General features: G+C 41.5%; 2 long non-coding RNA genes across 2 annotated transcripts in view; both read left to right on the top strand.

The window, feature by feature from the left end:
- Window positions 1-14,785, top strand: part of LOC309611685 — a 732,894-nt gene that overhangs the window by 404,334 nt on the left and 313,775 nt on the right. The gene's annotated exons all lie outside the window — the stretch shown is intronic.
- Window positions 1-14,785, top strand: part of LOC309611686 — a 38,808-nt gene that overhangs the window by 828 nt on the left and 23,195 nt on the right. The gene's annotated exons all lie outside the window — the stretch shown is intronic.

Raw genomic sequence — 14,785 nt, 5'->3', positions numbered from 1 at the left:
TGCCGGGCGGGGCGGGGCGGGGCGGGGCGGCGCGGCGCGACCCGGGAATATCCGAGTCCGCGGCGCGAGCCGGGCACCCAGGCCGAGGAAAAGGCAGGAAGCGCCTGATTTCAGACACCACCCTCAGACTAGCAGCTCATTGCGGAGCCCGAGCGGCCGGGCGCAGTGGCCGCTTCTAGGTTCCAGGCGGGGGAGCGGAGCGGCCCTGGCGTCTGTCACTTGCGCCAACGGCAGCTGCCGGGGGCTCTCCCGGGCAAGGCACTGGGACTCGACCCGGAACGGGACCTGCGAGCTTTACCTGCCCCTGCCAAGACTTGACCCAAGGAAAGTGCTCCCCAGAATCGAGCGAAGAATTTGTTCAACCAGATTTCCCACCTGCGCCCCCATCCGAGAGAACACTGGATTTTCGGGACGCCTGCCGCGGGAGCACAGCCACCCCACGTACTCAGGCGGCACGTTGTTAAGATCATCGGGCCTTCGTGCATCTGGTCGGATGCTGATAATGAAGATGGGTCTTTGCTGTGGGGCACCTGGTTATCCATCACCACCGGTACCCCCAGCCCACTCCACCCCATCCCGCCACAGGCAGTTGAGGCCGAGAACAAGGTAGCATGCAGCCATATGTCCCTGAGAGAGGATGTGTATGGGCGGGAGCTACCTGAGTGGTTCTTTCAAGGATTTGTGGCCTTGAGCTGGCCCCTGGTGCTGGAATTTGGGGAAGTAGAGGGGACAGAGGGAAGACATTCTGGGCAGAGAATGGAAGAATCATAGGTTCCCTGGGGACCATCCATAGGGGACAGTGTGCCCTTGAGAGGCTGTGACTGGTGTATTCTCCAGATGCCCCGAGCTCAAGGATTAAGTCTTCTGATCCCTGTAGCCTACCTGCTCAGGGTAGACCCAGTCTCCTTGAAGGGGCAGGGAGCAAAATCTCTTGCTGTTTCCTTGGCGCAATGCTCAGACTCCCAGAGTTGATGTTTGTTAAGTTTATTTCCTAGGAGCTGAGTTTCAAAAAGGAAGCACCAGGCCATTGGCCTCAACATTTGAGCAGGAAACACCAGTGTAGAAAGGGATTTTGAAAACAGTGTAAATTTACTCTGAGAAACCATTCTTTGCAATACATTTGTCAGAGGATACTTTGCTGCTCTTTGAACCGTTAATGATTGGTAGTGAGGGTTTCATGATAAGTCCTTGGGTACATCTTTTCCTAAGTCCACACCCATGCATGTACAGAGCACACACACACTCTCTTTAGTGAGTGGTCCCTGACTCCCTTCAGTATCTGTGTCTTCATCCTTCAGACTGGTCTTGACCTGTTCCAGTGGCTCTTCTGTCTCCTTCCTAGACTAGCCTGCCTTGTCTATAGGAGGAAAGAAATCAGGAGTTCTCCACACTCTTCTCGTGTTCTCCAGGACCCCCAACTAGGACTGGAGAATTGACCTGTCACCTTGTTTCCTGCTGGGACACACACATCAAGTTCACTGTGGCTGAGGGCTGACTGTCCAAACTGGCAAGAGTCAGGTTCAGCAGCTTCCCCTCCTCTGCCCCCTGCCTGCGCACAAAGTCGTGGGTGGAGGGAAGTAGCAGCAGAATCAAGACAACGAGCTTGTCCCCTTCAGGGTTGTAAAATCTTTGTAATCAAGATATAATTTGATATCTTGCAGGCTAAAGAGTACTCACATCAGAGGACATTCTGATGCTTGGAAATCATTCATTCTTCCCTCAAATTGTCAATAGCCAGTCCATATCTGTAGTTTTATCAACCTTCCAAATCATTCAAGTCAAAGAGACAATCAGGTGTTGAAGATTTTTTCTAAACATCTACAACATTTTTTTGTAAACTGAAAAATAATTTTTGGACATTTATAGAACTAGGAGGAAACCCAATCTCCTAAAATGTTAACACTCTGACTTTGGCATCTTGTATCTCTCATTGAATCCTCACAACAACCCTATGAGATAGATTCCATCCTCCTTTTATATGAAAACAATCGAGACCTAGAGAATTTAGTAACTTACCCAGAGAAACAAAGCCTGCAATTGGCAGAGCCCGATTTTGAAAGCAAAATGAGCTGGTTCCAAAGCCTCTGTATTGGCTTCTATACCATGCTGCCTCAGTTCCCATGGTTTTAATAAGGATAATACTGAATTCACTGGGTTGACGTGAGGACTAAATGGAAGAATTTATTTGCATGCTTAGCACATTATTTAATATCAACAAATATAACTATTGCTTAAAGAAAAACTCTCTCAGTGGACATAAATTTCTCACTCTCTCAATTTCCTACCAATGTCGTTTTTTAACATTTCCATATCAGTTCTTGGCTTGTGCGTGTGTTCACCTTCCTACAGGGGATAGTTTCACAGGTAAGTCCGGAGCTATGAATTTGTTTCTCAGCCTGTGGTGTAAGAAGAATGAGGGAAAAAATTACAGAATGCGATTTAGAGGGAAGAAATCATTTTTCCTAGAGGACGCTGTGAGGTTTTTGTATTTTAGCAGTATGGAATAATGGCACCCCAAGCTGAGTGAAATTCCAGCTGTAGCCCCCGGATGCTGCATAGAGAACGCTGCTGCGTTCCTTTACCTACAGTCACGGTAGCTGTCTCGCGTGGCCACTGAAAGTCCTGTTTCTGTGTGCGTGGAGACTGACCAACGTGTGGCCTTCCTCCTAAGAACATGCCTGGGCTACCTCTGCACACGCTTGATTCAGCTGGCCTTGAGCTCAAGGATAATACCTTTTGTAAAGAGCCAAGCACAGCCTTTTCTCCCCGTGCAAACAGGAGAACTACTCTATCTTCTGCTCAGAGGCCAGCAAAGTCCCACTGTCAGTTTTCCCTTTCCTTTCTTCTACATGCTTATTACAGAGTGTATGTTTAAAGAGTCTCCTTCTCCACTGTAATCAGCCTCCCCCTCCTTCCTGATTCATTTGAGGAAGTGATTGTGGGACCACTAGCATCAGAGTCTTCCCTGAATGATTCAGGCCCGCAGAACTTGCTGTTTAGATCGGCAATTAACCCAGATATTAGTGAGTAAACAGCCCAGACATTCTTAGGGAGGAAGAACTGCCATGGGCCACTGCACTGAAGGAATTACAATTCCTGCAGACAAGCCTTGGAGGGCAGTGAGCAGAGAAGGCTTCTGGTGGCTGCAGGACCTTCCTCAGTGGCAGCAGTAGACAGGGGGACTCAGAGGAAAAACAGGAAAGGGTGCCTGACTCAGTAAGATGTCAAAGGTCAGATGTCATCTGTGTATGAGAGAGAGAGAGAGGTTTTATAAAGGACTCTGGAGAACTGTGTTCAGGCAGAGTGAGGTTTTAATGTGTTAAGGGATTTAGGAAAAGAAATCTAATCCAAAGTAAGGTATTGTTCGAGTATCAGCCCCCTGCAAAGCCTCAGCTATTAGTGTATTCCTTATCTCTAGCCAAAAGAAAAAGTAGGAAACCTTATGCTGAGTCCACTTTTACAGTTTTCATCACCAGCATAATGGGTGAGGTAAGAAGCCATCAGAGGCGTTTGCTTTGTCCTCAGCTACCTAGGTGGTTTTCATGCCAGAATTGTCCGAAGACTGGTCTGACCTTCCGCTTAACATCTTCCATCTCCCAGCTCTCAGGTCTACCTTGGGAATGCACATTCACGTTGTGTACTCAGCTTGAATCCTTCCTTCGCAAGGGATATTACAGGATGGCTCTAAAGCCCAGTATTGAAGTCTGGAGGTTGATGGTTCCACAGGTGGTCCAAGCGGCTCCAAGATGTCAAGGTATTAGTCAGAGTCTCTAAGACTCAGAGTTACCAGATGGCTGCTACAACTAAAATCCTTATCTTCTCATATAGCTCGTGAACTGCCTAGTTGACCAGCATGCAGGAGAGGTACCCAGAGGATTCAGCACAGCTGATGTCAAACCATTCCATTAAGCACACTTGGAGACGGAAGAGCTATGCATTCAATTCTGTCCTTGCTGCTGTCCCCCCACCTCCTGCAGCCTCAGCCGTACAGCCAGAGCATTCTGAAGACTGGGAAGATTGCCCCGCAAATTCTCAGGAGTGCCGGGGGAAAGTCCTAAATCAAATGCCTAGCTATCCTTATGCAGGTGACGTTAATGGTATTGATGGGAAAGGGTAGTGATGATCAAGAGAAGCAAAAGAGAGACAGGAAAAAAAATATAAAGAATTGAGGAAGGAAAAATCAAAGAAAGATAGCTGCAAAACGGACTTAAATATTTTTTAGTGATGGGTCAATCTGCCTGATTGATAAACTCAAAAAATTCTCCCCAAACTCAGAGGAAAAGGAAAAAAATTATGAGAGATAAGATATGAGACAGAGGGACTTCCCTGGTGGTCCAGTGGTTAAGAATCCACCTTCCAATGCAGGGGACATGGGTTCTATCCCTGGTCGGACAACTAAGATCCCACATACCACGGGGCAACTAAGCCTGCACACCACAACTACTGAGCTGGTGCGCCCTAGAGCCGTGCCCCACAACTAGAGAGAAACCCACATGCTGCAACTAGAGAAGACCGCGCGCCGCAGCTAAGACCGGACGCAGCCAAATAAATAAATTAATTAAATATTTTAAAAAATATATGAGGGCTTCCCTGGTGGCGCAGTGGTTGAGAATCTGCCTGCCAATGGAGGGGACACGGGTTCGAGCCCTGGTCTGGGAGGATCCCACATGCCGCGGAGCAACTGGGCCCGTGAGCCACAACTGCTGAGCCTGCGCGTCTGGAGCCTGTGCCCCACAGCGGGAGGGGCCGCGACATTGAGAGGCCCGCGCACCGCGATGAGGAGTGGCCCCCGCTCGCCACAACTGGAGGAAGCCCTCGCACAGAAACGAAGACCCAACACAGCCAAAAATAAATAAATAAATTAAAAAAAAAAAAATATATATATATGAGACAGAGAAGGACAAAGCCAGGATATCCAAAATATTTTTAACAGAGAGCCAAAAAGGGAGCATATTGCTGATAGAGGAGAAACTGTTCTTGTGTCCCAAGACAGGAGGGGTCAGCGATAAGAGGAGGGGGATATACATCCCACAGATCTATAAGGGGGAGGGGATTTTGAGATAATAAAAAGTGCAAGGACAGACTTCTATTCTGTGACATACATTTAAACCATCACATTGAACTTCTCCTCCTGCCTCTCTTTCAAACTCCCATTGCAACAGGCAAAGGAAAATAATGACGGGGGAAATCTGCTATTGTTCAAAACTGAAAAAGGATTCCACCCACATAACAGACATTTTAAGGAATTTCTCTAAGACAACGCAGATGAGACCAGTTTGAGAGAAGGCTTTGACAACCTTCAATTTACCTCACAGAAAAGAAAGGTATCTCTAGGGAACCGCCCCCATCAGAACCCAGCAATGCTCCTGAGGTTGGTTGTAACAAAGGCTGTAGGCAGAAATGAATCACAGAAAAGTCAGGAGGGGCAAATCTCCATCCTCTTGAAGAATCCAGGAAGTGTCCAGGTACCGGGGTGCACACAGGGCAGGGATCCCTTGGCGGGGGCGCTCACATTTAATGCCTGGCACAGAGAGAACATTGCCGAGGGGGCCGTGGTGAGGGCAGCTGCACTGGCTACCAGCTAGCGTTCTGTGGTTATACGGGCAGGGGAAAGAAACTCTTCAACGTGCAGGTGAAATGCAGGGGCTCTTCCGGGAGTCTCCCACAGACAACTGGCTCTTTTTTCTTTCATCCATTCACTCCACACATGTCCATGACAAGCCTGTTATGTTCCAGGCACTAGGGATTCAACAATGGACAAGTAAAGTGCTCTCTTCGTTGTGAAGCCACACAGGCAGAAGAACCAGGGAACCTCTGAAGGAAACACATCATCTTCATGTTTGCTGCATAAATGCCAAAACCAACAAAGCAATATGTATGGAAAATGCATTTTGGGGGGAAATGATTGTAACACAAAATTCTGTTTCTTACCAAGCTATTTCAGACAAGCAGCTATAAAAAAAGTAAATCATTCATGTACCACCCCAATGGAAAAATAAATAAATAAAAAGACTCTACAGAAAATACTCCAGCCAAGCAAATAAACTCAGTAATGTAAAAGAAATAGTGTAACGGAAATGGCAGTGAATGATAAAGCAGTAAAACTGTTGAGCCTTACTCCTGATTTTTAATATATTGTGGCACTCACTGTTGGATGCCAATAGAATGAACATTTTCCTTTTCTTCCTGCTAACAGAATCCCAGTTTTGTGTGATTGACAGCATGTGCTGACCCAGGGGATGAAGCAAGAGGATTCCTTGCCCATTGTTGATGATTGGCTTAGGGCTGGGCATGTGACTAAGTTCTGGCCAATAAAATGTCAGGAAAGTCTCCTGTTAGGCTTCTTGGGTACAAATTTGCTTCTTCTTCTTCTTTTTCCTTTTAATTGAAGTATAGTTGATTTATAATATTATATTAGTTTCAGGTGTACAGCATAGTGATTCAGTATTTTTGCAGATTATACTCCATTATAGGTTATTACAAGATAAAGCCTATAATTCCCTGTGCTATACAGTATATCCTTGTTGCTTATCTATTTTATGCATAGTAGTTTGTATTTGTTAATCTCATACCCCTAATTTGTCCCTCCCCCCTTCCCTCTCCCCTTTGGTAACCACGTTTGTTTCTGTATCTGTGAATCTGTTTCTGTTTTGTGTATACATTCATTTGTATTTTTTCAAGATTCCACATATAAGTGATATCACACAGTATTTGTCTTTCTCTGTCTGACTTTTTTCACTAAGTATAATATTCTCTAGATCCATCCACGTTGCTGCAAACAGAATTTCGTTCTTTTTATAGATGAATAATATTACATATTGTGTGTGTGTGTGTGTGTGTGTGTGTGTGTGTGTATACCACATCTTGTATACACACACACACACACCACATCTTCTTAACCCAATTTGAACATTGGGGTGCAGATTATCTTTTCAAATTAGTGTTTTAGTCTTTTTGCAGATATATACCCAGGAGTGAAATTGCTGGCTTATTTTAGTTTTTTGAGAACCTCCATACTGTTTTTCATAATGGCTGCACAAATTTACATTTCAACCAACAGAGTACAAGGATAGCCTTATGAGAGTTCCCTTGTATGTTATTTGTTGTAGCTTTCAGACTTAGTATAGCCTGAAGTCTGGGAGGTATAACCTCCTGACTTTGTTCTTTTTCTCAAGATTGCTTGGGCAATTTGGGGCCTTTTTTGGTTCCATATGAATTTTAGGATTATTTGTCCTAGTTCTGTGAAAAATGTCATGGATATTTTGATAGGGATTGCATTAAATCTGTAGATTGCTTTGGGTAGTATGGCCATTTTAACAATATTAATTCTTCTAATAAGAGAGCATGGGATATCTTTCCATTTCTTTGTATCATCTTCAATTTCCTTCATCAGTGTTGTATAGTTTTCAGAGTATAGGTCTTTCACCTCCTTGGTTAAGTTTATTAGGAGTTTTCTTTTTGAAGCCAGGCAATGAGGTAGCCTGACCTTTCTTCCTGTCTTGAAGATGGTTGTCTAAGGATGAAGTGCCTGGAGTGTGACATCCACCTTGTGACCATGAGGAGAAGGCCAAGAGAATCTGAGAACACCCTGGCATTTTAGAGCTGCTGAACCAACCATAGACCTGCTTCCATTCACTCTCCTTTCTATGTGGTGTAATTAAATGTCCTTAATGTCTGAGCCACTGTTAGGTGAAGCTGAAGGTATGGTTGGAAATTTAATAAAACTATTGAAGATAATTCTTAAAAGAAAACATATATACATGGATTGGTAGTCAGGATTAAATCATAGTAATAATCTAAATCTAAAGGCCCAGATTATTGTTATAGAAACTGGGGGGACAGGGTGGCATAGAGGGGAAAATAAAAATGTGCTTATTTTGTTATCACTCACTGAAGAGAATTAATAACTACTATAAAATTATTTTCTTTGATAGATATATAAATTCATTCAAAGATCTAAAGGTAGCTAGTAATAGAATAAAAATACAACATTTAACATCTAAATTTCTAGAGGTAAAAAGGGAGCAGAGAGAGATATATTGAGTTAGCAGGAAAAGGGAATGAGGAAAAAGTCCAAGAAATGTAAAAAATGATACATATGATCAGATGGTAGAAGTAAGCACAAATGTATCTGTATTCCAATTAAACATGAATAGTTTTAATTCCCCTTTTAAAATACAAAATCCAACTAGAGGCTTTTAAAAAACTCACCTGTCAGTGATATAAAATAAAAAACTGTAAATACAAACCAAAAGAAATGTGGTAGGGTAACATAATTATGAGAAAACTAAAATTCGTAGCCAAAAAATGAATTCATATGTAAACAAGATTATTTCGGTCAAAACTATTAGAAATGTAAGGAGAACTACAAGAACAGATTGTCATCCTTTTGTGTGCTAGACTCTCACATCAATGGTCCCCAATGACGCATACTTCCCAATACCCATGCTCTTGGATTGCCCCCTCCCACACTGAGTCTGGGTTTGACCATGTGTCTTTCTTAGTTCAATGGGACTTCAGTTAATGGGAGGATACAAGCAGAGACTTGAAAAACTCCTGTGCATTAGAGCTTGCTGTCTTAGAATGGTTCCACCACCATGTGCAGAAGCTCAATCTGGTCTACTGGAGGATGACAGGCCATGTGGAGCAGAGACAAGCCACCAGTCCTGAACACAGCCCCTGTCTGATCCACCAGTTGAATTCAGCTGTAAGAGTGAACCCAGCCCACTCAGAATCCTGAGAAATAATAAAATGTCATTGTTTTAAACCACTAAATTTTGGGGTGGTTTGTTATGCAACAATAGATAAGGGATACCCTTTTTGAAACTGGAGCATCTCTGTGGCACCTCAAAAGGAAAAAAAACTTAGTAAATTTACAATGAATTTGGATAATTTATCTAATGTAATTAATTTAATATGTACAAATTAAGATTTTTTTATTCTACAAATATAAATACATTCCTTTCAAAAATCTTTAGAAGATTTTTAAGAAATTAACATATGCTGACCTTCAAATGAAACCTTAAATTCCAGGAAGAAAAACATTTCTTAGGCTACAGTCATGAACTATAATTCAATTAGATTAGAATTTAATAACAAAGGACAACTTAAACATACAATAAAAACATTTTTTCCTAAATTACTATTGGATCTAAGAGAAAATTAAAATTATACTTCAAAATAGTGATGAGAACAAAGTCAAAACATTTGGGATTTGGCTAAAGCTGAAATTTGTAGCCACAGATTTTCTTTTATTATTAAAAAATAATTAAACTAAATGAAGTAACAACTTTACTGAAATAGAAATTAAAAAATTAAAATAAATCTAAGGAAAGCAGAAATGTGGGGTCACAATTAAAGCAAAAATTAGTGAATTAGAAAAGGCAAAAATCAAGGAGTTCCCTGACGGTCCAGTGGTTAGGACTTGATGCTTTCACTACTGTTGCCTGGGTTCAATCCCTGGTTGGGGAACTATGATCCACCTGGCGCAGCCAAAAAAAAAAGGGCAAAAATCAGAATAAATGAAAGAACATCTTTGAAAAGAATAATAAAAGCATGGCAAGATTAATCATGAGTGAAGAGAAAATAAAAAATTTATAGTGTTGGGAATGAGATGTGAAATAGAACATATGTAGAAAAGATTTTTTAATTATAAGAAAATAGTAATGTATAACTCAATGTTAATGAATTTGAATAATTTTGTTAAAATAAATAAATTTTTTAGGAAAAATATAATTGCCATATCAACTCAAGAAGAAGTAGAAACTAGAAACGACTAATAATCAGAAAAGAAATGGAAAAGTTGTTTAAAAAATTACTCCATAAAAGATGCCGTTTCCACAGAGTTATAAAGTATATTTCTTTTAGCCTTCAAGGAATTTAATGTCTTTGCTGTTTAAGTGTTCCAGAACATAAAAGAGGCTGGAAAGTGTCACAATTCAGTTTTTCAAACTAAAGCAACTCTGATATCCCAAACTAACAGAAGTAGCAAAAACAAACAAAAAAGAAAAAAAAAGCTGTAACGACCGATCTGACTTAAGAGGAAAGATGAAAAAAAGTAAATAAAATGCTAGCAAATCAAATCCAAAATGTCATTAAAAACAATATACTAGGACCAAGTAGAGTTTGTTCTGGTAATTCAGGTAATATTTTATTAATAAGTAATTACATTTAAAAATTGACATATAATTGACATATATTAGTTGCTGGTGTACAACATAATGATTAGATATTTGCATATATTTTGAATTATCACCACAATAAATCTAGTTAACATCCATTCTACACATAGTTACAAATTCTTTTTTTTACATTTTAACATCAAAGATAAAATGTAATTATCTCTATAGTTACAGGAAAAATATCTTAGATATAGGCTACCTCATTAACATTAGGAATACCTACATCAAATCAGCATGTGTAAAATTCTTCATATGAAAACATTAGAGGCAGGAACCAAACAAGGATGCTAATCTAACCACTATTCTATAACATTCTCCATACAATTTGATTTGGTGAAGAATCTTAAGGTTTTTGATACCCATTAGCTTTATCCATTCTTTCCCTACTGATCTGAAATAATACCTTTATCATACCACAGATCTGTTATATTCTTGATCCTGCCCATCCCCCAAGCTTTGTATTCTGTATTAATAATTTGTCAATCTCTGCTCTCCAATTTACACTGCTTTGCACTATTTTAACTTCATAATATGTTCTTATGTATATTTTAAATCATACACACACACACACATACACACAGGATTACTCAAATTGTTTAACCAATTCACGTTCCTACCAGCTGTGTGGTAGGTGGTCTCCTACATTGGGAATTTTCCCCCAAGCCAAGTTAATATAAGTCATTGGTTTTTGGAGTCACATATATCTTGGAGAATCTGGTGAAAACTATGAACCATCTTCCCTGCTGCCCCCGTATAGCTAAGTCTTTTTTTTTTTTTTTTTTAAACAACAGCTCCTGTTTATTTTTATTTTATTTTTTTATTTATTTATTTTATTTATGGCTGTGTTGGGTCTTCGTTTCTGTGCGAGGGCTTTCTCTAGTTGCGGCGAGCGGGGGCCACTCTTCATCGCGGTAGCTAAGTCTTTATCTATGTCCTTATCTATATCTATATTTGTGTACCAAATTGTGCATATGATTACATGCATTTATAGACTCTCCGAAGCTTATGCATGGACCCCAGGTTAACAACTGAAATAAATATTCATCTGTATTTATTCCACCACCTTTTACAATTAATTCTTTATTCCAATTGACATTTCTTTGGGTGATGATTCACAGTACATCCCTAAGCAATGTACAGTATGATCCAAATGTTACTCCTCCCCCCCATAAATATGTTGCTATAAATGCATCACGAAACAGATAAAGGCTATAGATACAACAAAATGGTTAGCACTTATGTCTGGGTATTTAAGTTGAGTGATTCTTTGTCTATTCTTCTCTCTTCGTCTTCTGATTTAAATATTCCACAATGAATTTGTTTCACTTTTGCAATAAGCAACAAACTGCTTTCTCTCAGCAAGAAAAGCAGTGAGCCCAGTTGGACGGGTTTCAGAGTCCCCGAGAGTGAGCCATGAGAGGGTTTCTCTTTTTTCGTTGAGGTAGAGATGATCACGGGGGTCGGGGAGAGATGAAGCTTGAACACCAACTGTGTGCACTGCTGCACAGCGTGGGGGAATCAGGGCCCGTCCCACTGGCCCAGACACAGGGCCTCAGTGTGCACGGGGGCCTGTGATGGGCAGACACTGTGCTCCTGGAACAAGGGCCCTGTGTCTACCACCATCCAACACAAAGGACAGAGGTCTCCTGTTTACTTTGGATTCGAAACGTTCAAATGAGGGAGAGCAGAAACATTTGAGTTTTCCCTCTTTTCAGTTTCTTACAAAAAAACAAATTGTAGTGAGTCGGGGATTTTTTGGCATCTTCCCTGAATAAAAATCAAGCAGACTAGATTGCTGAGGGAGTCTTAAAGAGCTTCCCTTGTTTATTATTTGTTTTAGATTTATGGCTTAAAGGCTGAGAAGTAACAGTGACTGACTAGGCCCCGAATTGTCCATTCATTTCCCAGGAAATGGGGCATACCCAGTGCCTCGGTCAGCTGGAACAAGTGACCTCTGACCTTTGGCAATAAGCTCATTCTAGGCTGGAAGCACCCATGTCTTCATGGCCGTGCCTCCTCCTCCCTCCCTTCCACCCAACCTCTCACACACTGGAATACTCTTTTCCTTTGACGTACTCATTCAAACCCCCACCTGTTAGGAAATCAGACCTATAAAAGGATAGAAGTTTTATCATACAAAGGAGTCTTTAAATCATAAAAGTCAAGGTGGTTCTACAGGGAAAGACCGTGCCTGGGACTTTGTGGAACAGGCTCTCGAGTTTCTGAGTTCAAATCCTAGCTCTGGCACTAAGGACCCAAGGACAACTTTCTGAACCTTTCCAATTGGCAATTTTCTTACCTATAAAGTGGGGCTAGTCATAACACTCAGCACACAGAGTCAATAAGGAAGATTAAATGAGATGACGTGTGTTAAGGGTGTAATCAGAGCCGGGTGCGTGGAAGCCATTCAGTGCACGGTGGATGTCACTGCTGTGACTCACAACTGTTGTCACCTCACAGGGCATAGGCAGGTGCAGTGTCTGCCCAATTTGGGAAGGTGAGGCTAAAATGGTACAACCGCAGGACTGACAAAGCACTGTTTGCAGCGACAGTGACTTTCTGTCTGATGCTGGCTTGTTCTCGAGCATAATATCAGTACTAGCAAAGGGGGTGGACATAGAAACCTTGGGGAGGGGCTTTTACATTTCACGTCTGACCTGCCCTCAGAGCCTGATGTGCTCTTCTAGCAGTGAGAGATTGAGAACGGCCACCTGTAATGAGAGATGTCCCCAGCAGGGGTGTGGTGTGCAGATGAATGGTATGGAAAGGGGAAAGGTGAGACCACTAATTTATATCCATGTTATCATCCGCTGGCCTGTTAAATCCAACCTGTTACTAGCATCATCAGGGGCAGATATCCGAACTGACATGTACTTGTCACATTTCAGATCCTAAGGATTCTTCAGTCAGATCTTCTAGGGATGCTCTTCCAAGTTGAATCTCTGGGGACCTGGCACAAAGTAGTGGAATAGCTGTCCAGTAAGGCAGGGCATGCCCACTTCTTTCTCTCTGCTCAGTTTTTATTGGCCACCAGCAGGAACATAGGGAAAAAAAGTAAACCAACAGATTTGAAGCTACAACTAAGATCACACAAAGAAAATTCCTAAAACTTAAGCCATTCCTTCACAACAAGCATTTCTTCCTAAAACAGGTAGATGAGCCATTTCTAGGCTCTGAGAAATAATCAGAAAACCAGTCAGTAATAACTTACTTTGGGGTCCGTGCTTCAAGTGACAAGAGCAGTTTCTTTGGCTCTATTTCAGCTTGCCCTCCTTGCTGCCTCCCGGGACCACTTACCCTGCCTCACTCTCCAGTCAGCTTTTCCTGTTCTTTTCCTTACTCTGCCCATCTCTCACTTTTTCCTTCTCTTTACCAGCAGTATAAGAAACTGAGCATTCAAATGACTTTTTTAAATTATTTTATTGAAGTATAGTTGATGTACAATGTTGTATTAATTTCTGCTGTACACAAAGTGATTCAGTCACACACACACACACGCACACACACACACACACACACACATATATATATATATATATATATATATATATATATATATATATACAGTCTTTTTCATATTCTTTTCCATTGTGGTGTATCACAGGATATAGAATATAGTTCCCTGTGCTATACAGTAGGACCTTGTTGTTTATCCATCCTATGTATAATAGTTTGCATCTGCTAATCCCAAACTCCCAAACCATCCCTCCCCCACCTCCCCTCCCCCTTGGCAACCAGTCTGTTTCTCCATGTCTGTGAGTCTGTTTCTGTTTCATTAAGTTCATTTGTGTTATATTTTAGAAAAATATGTAAGTGATATCATATGGTATCAAAGGATTTTTTATTTAATTTTAATGAGTGAGAGTTTATATTTTACCCTTAGTTTTAAGAGAGTGTGTTGACCTTTTATCTTTTTTTAATTAAAAAAACCTGAGTTTAGTGGCCTTTATTCAGTGAGTCACATGATTCACTTAATTTTTTGCCCTTTTAGCGTGTATATAATTCTAAATCAACAACAGCAACAAAAATCCTTTGACTTCTATCCTGGTCTGAAAGATCCTTGATGCTGTCATTTTATTTCTTACTCTCGTATGACTGGACCTCTGGTATTTTTTAATTTCTTTTTTCCTGTGAGCAATCGTATAAACCTTCAGGTGCACGTTTGCAAATATAGCAATAAACAGTTCATCATAATCTGATTGCTGCCCACAACCCAGCCTTTGCCTATGCCTGAAATGGCACCCCAGATCTAAGAGCAGATATGCCTGCCCACAGAGTCTCTTGCCTGGTCCTTTACTTACATATCACTAGAGATCTGGCCTGCCAGTTCTCATGGATCTCCGGAGGCCAGACAGGGATCTGCCAGGTGACCTGCTTCTCCAGTTGGGCAAGACCTTGGAATTCCCCAGGACGGGACCTCCAGGTGGGGCAGGTTCTATGATATTGTGGTTGGATCACACTGAGTAAGATAACCAGCAATTCCTTCTCATGGCACCACTTACAAAGAGCTTCTGAATAATTATCTCATTTGATCCTTACATCAACCATGTGTGATGAAGCTACCAATGTATCCCCATTTTACAAATGTGTAAGCTGAGACTCAG

The sequence above is a fragment of the Balaenoptera borealis genome (genome assembly GCF_965194805.1).
Source record: "Balaenoptera borealis genome assembly, chromosome: 15".
NCBI lineage: Eukaryota > Metazoa > Chordata > Mammalia > Artiodactyla > Balaenopteridae > Balaenoptera > Balaenoptera borealis.
This window is presented reverse-complemented; position numbering and strand designations above follow the sequence as displayed.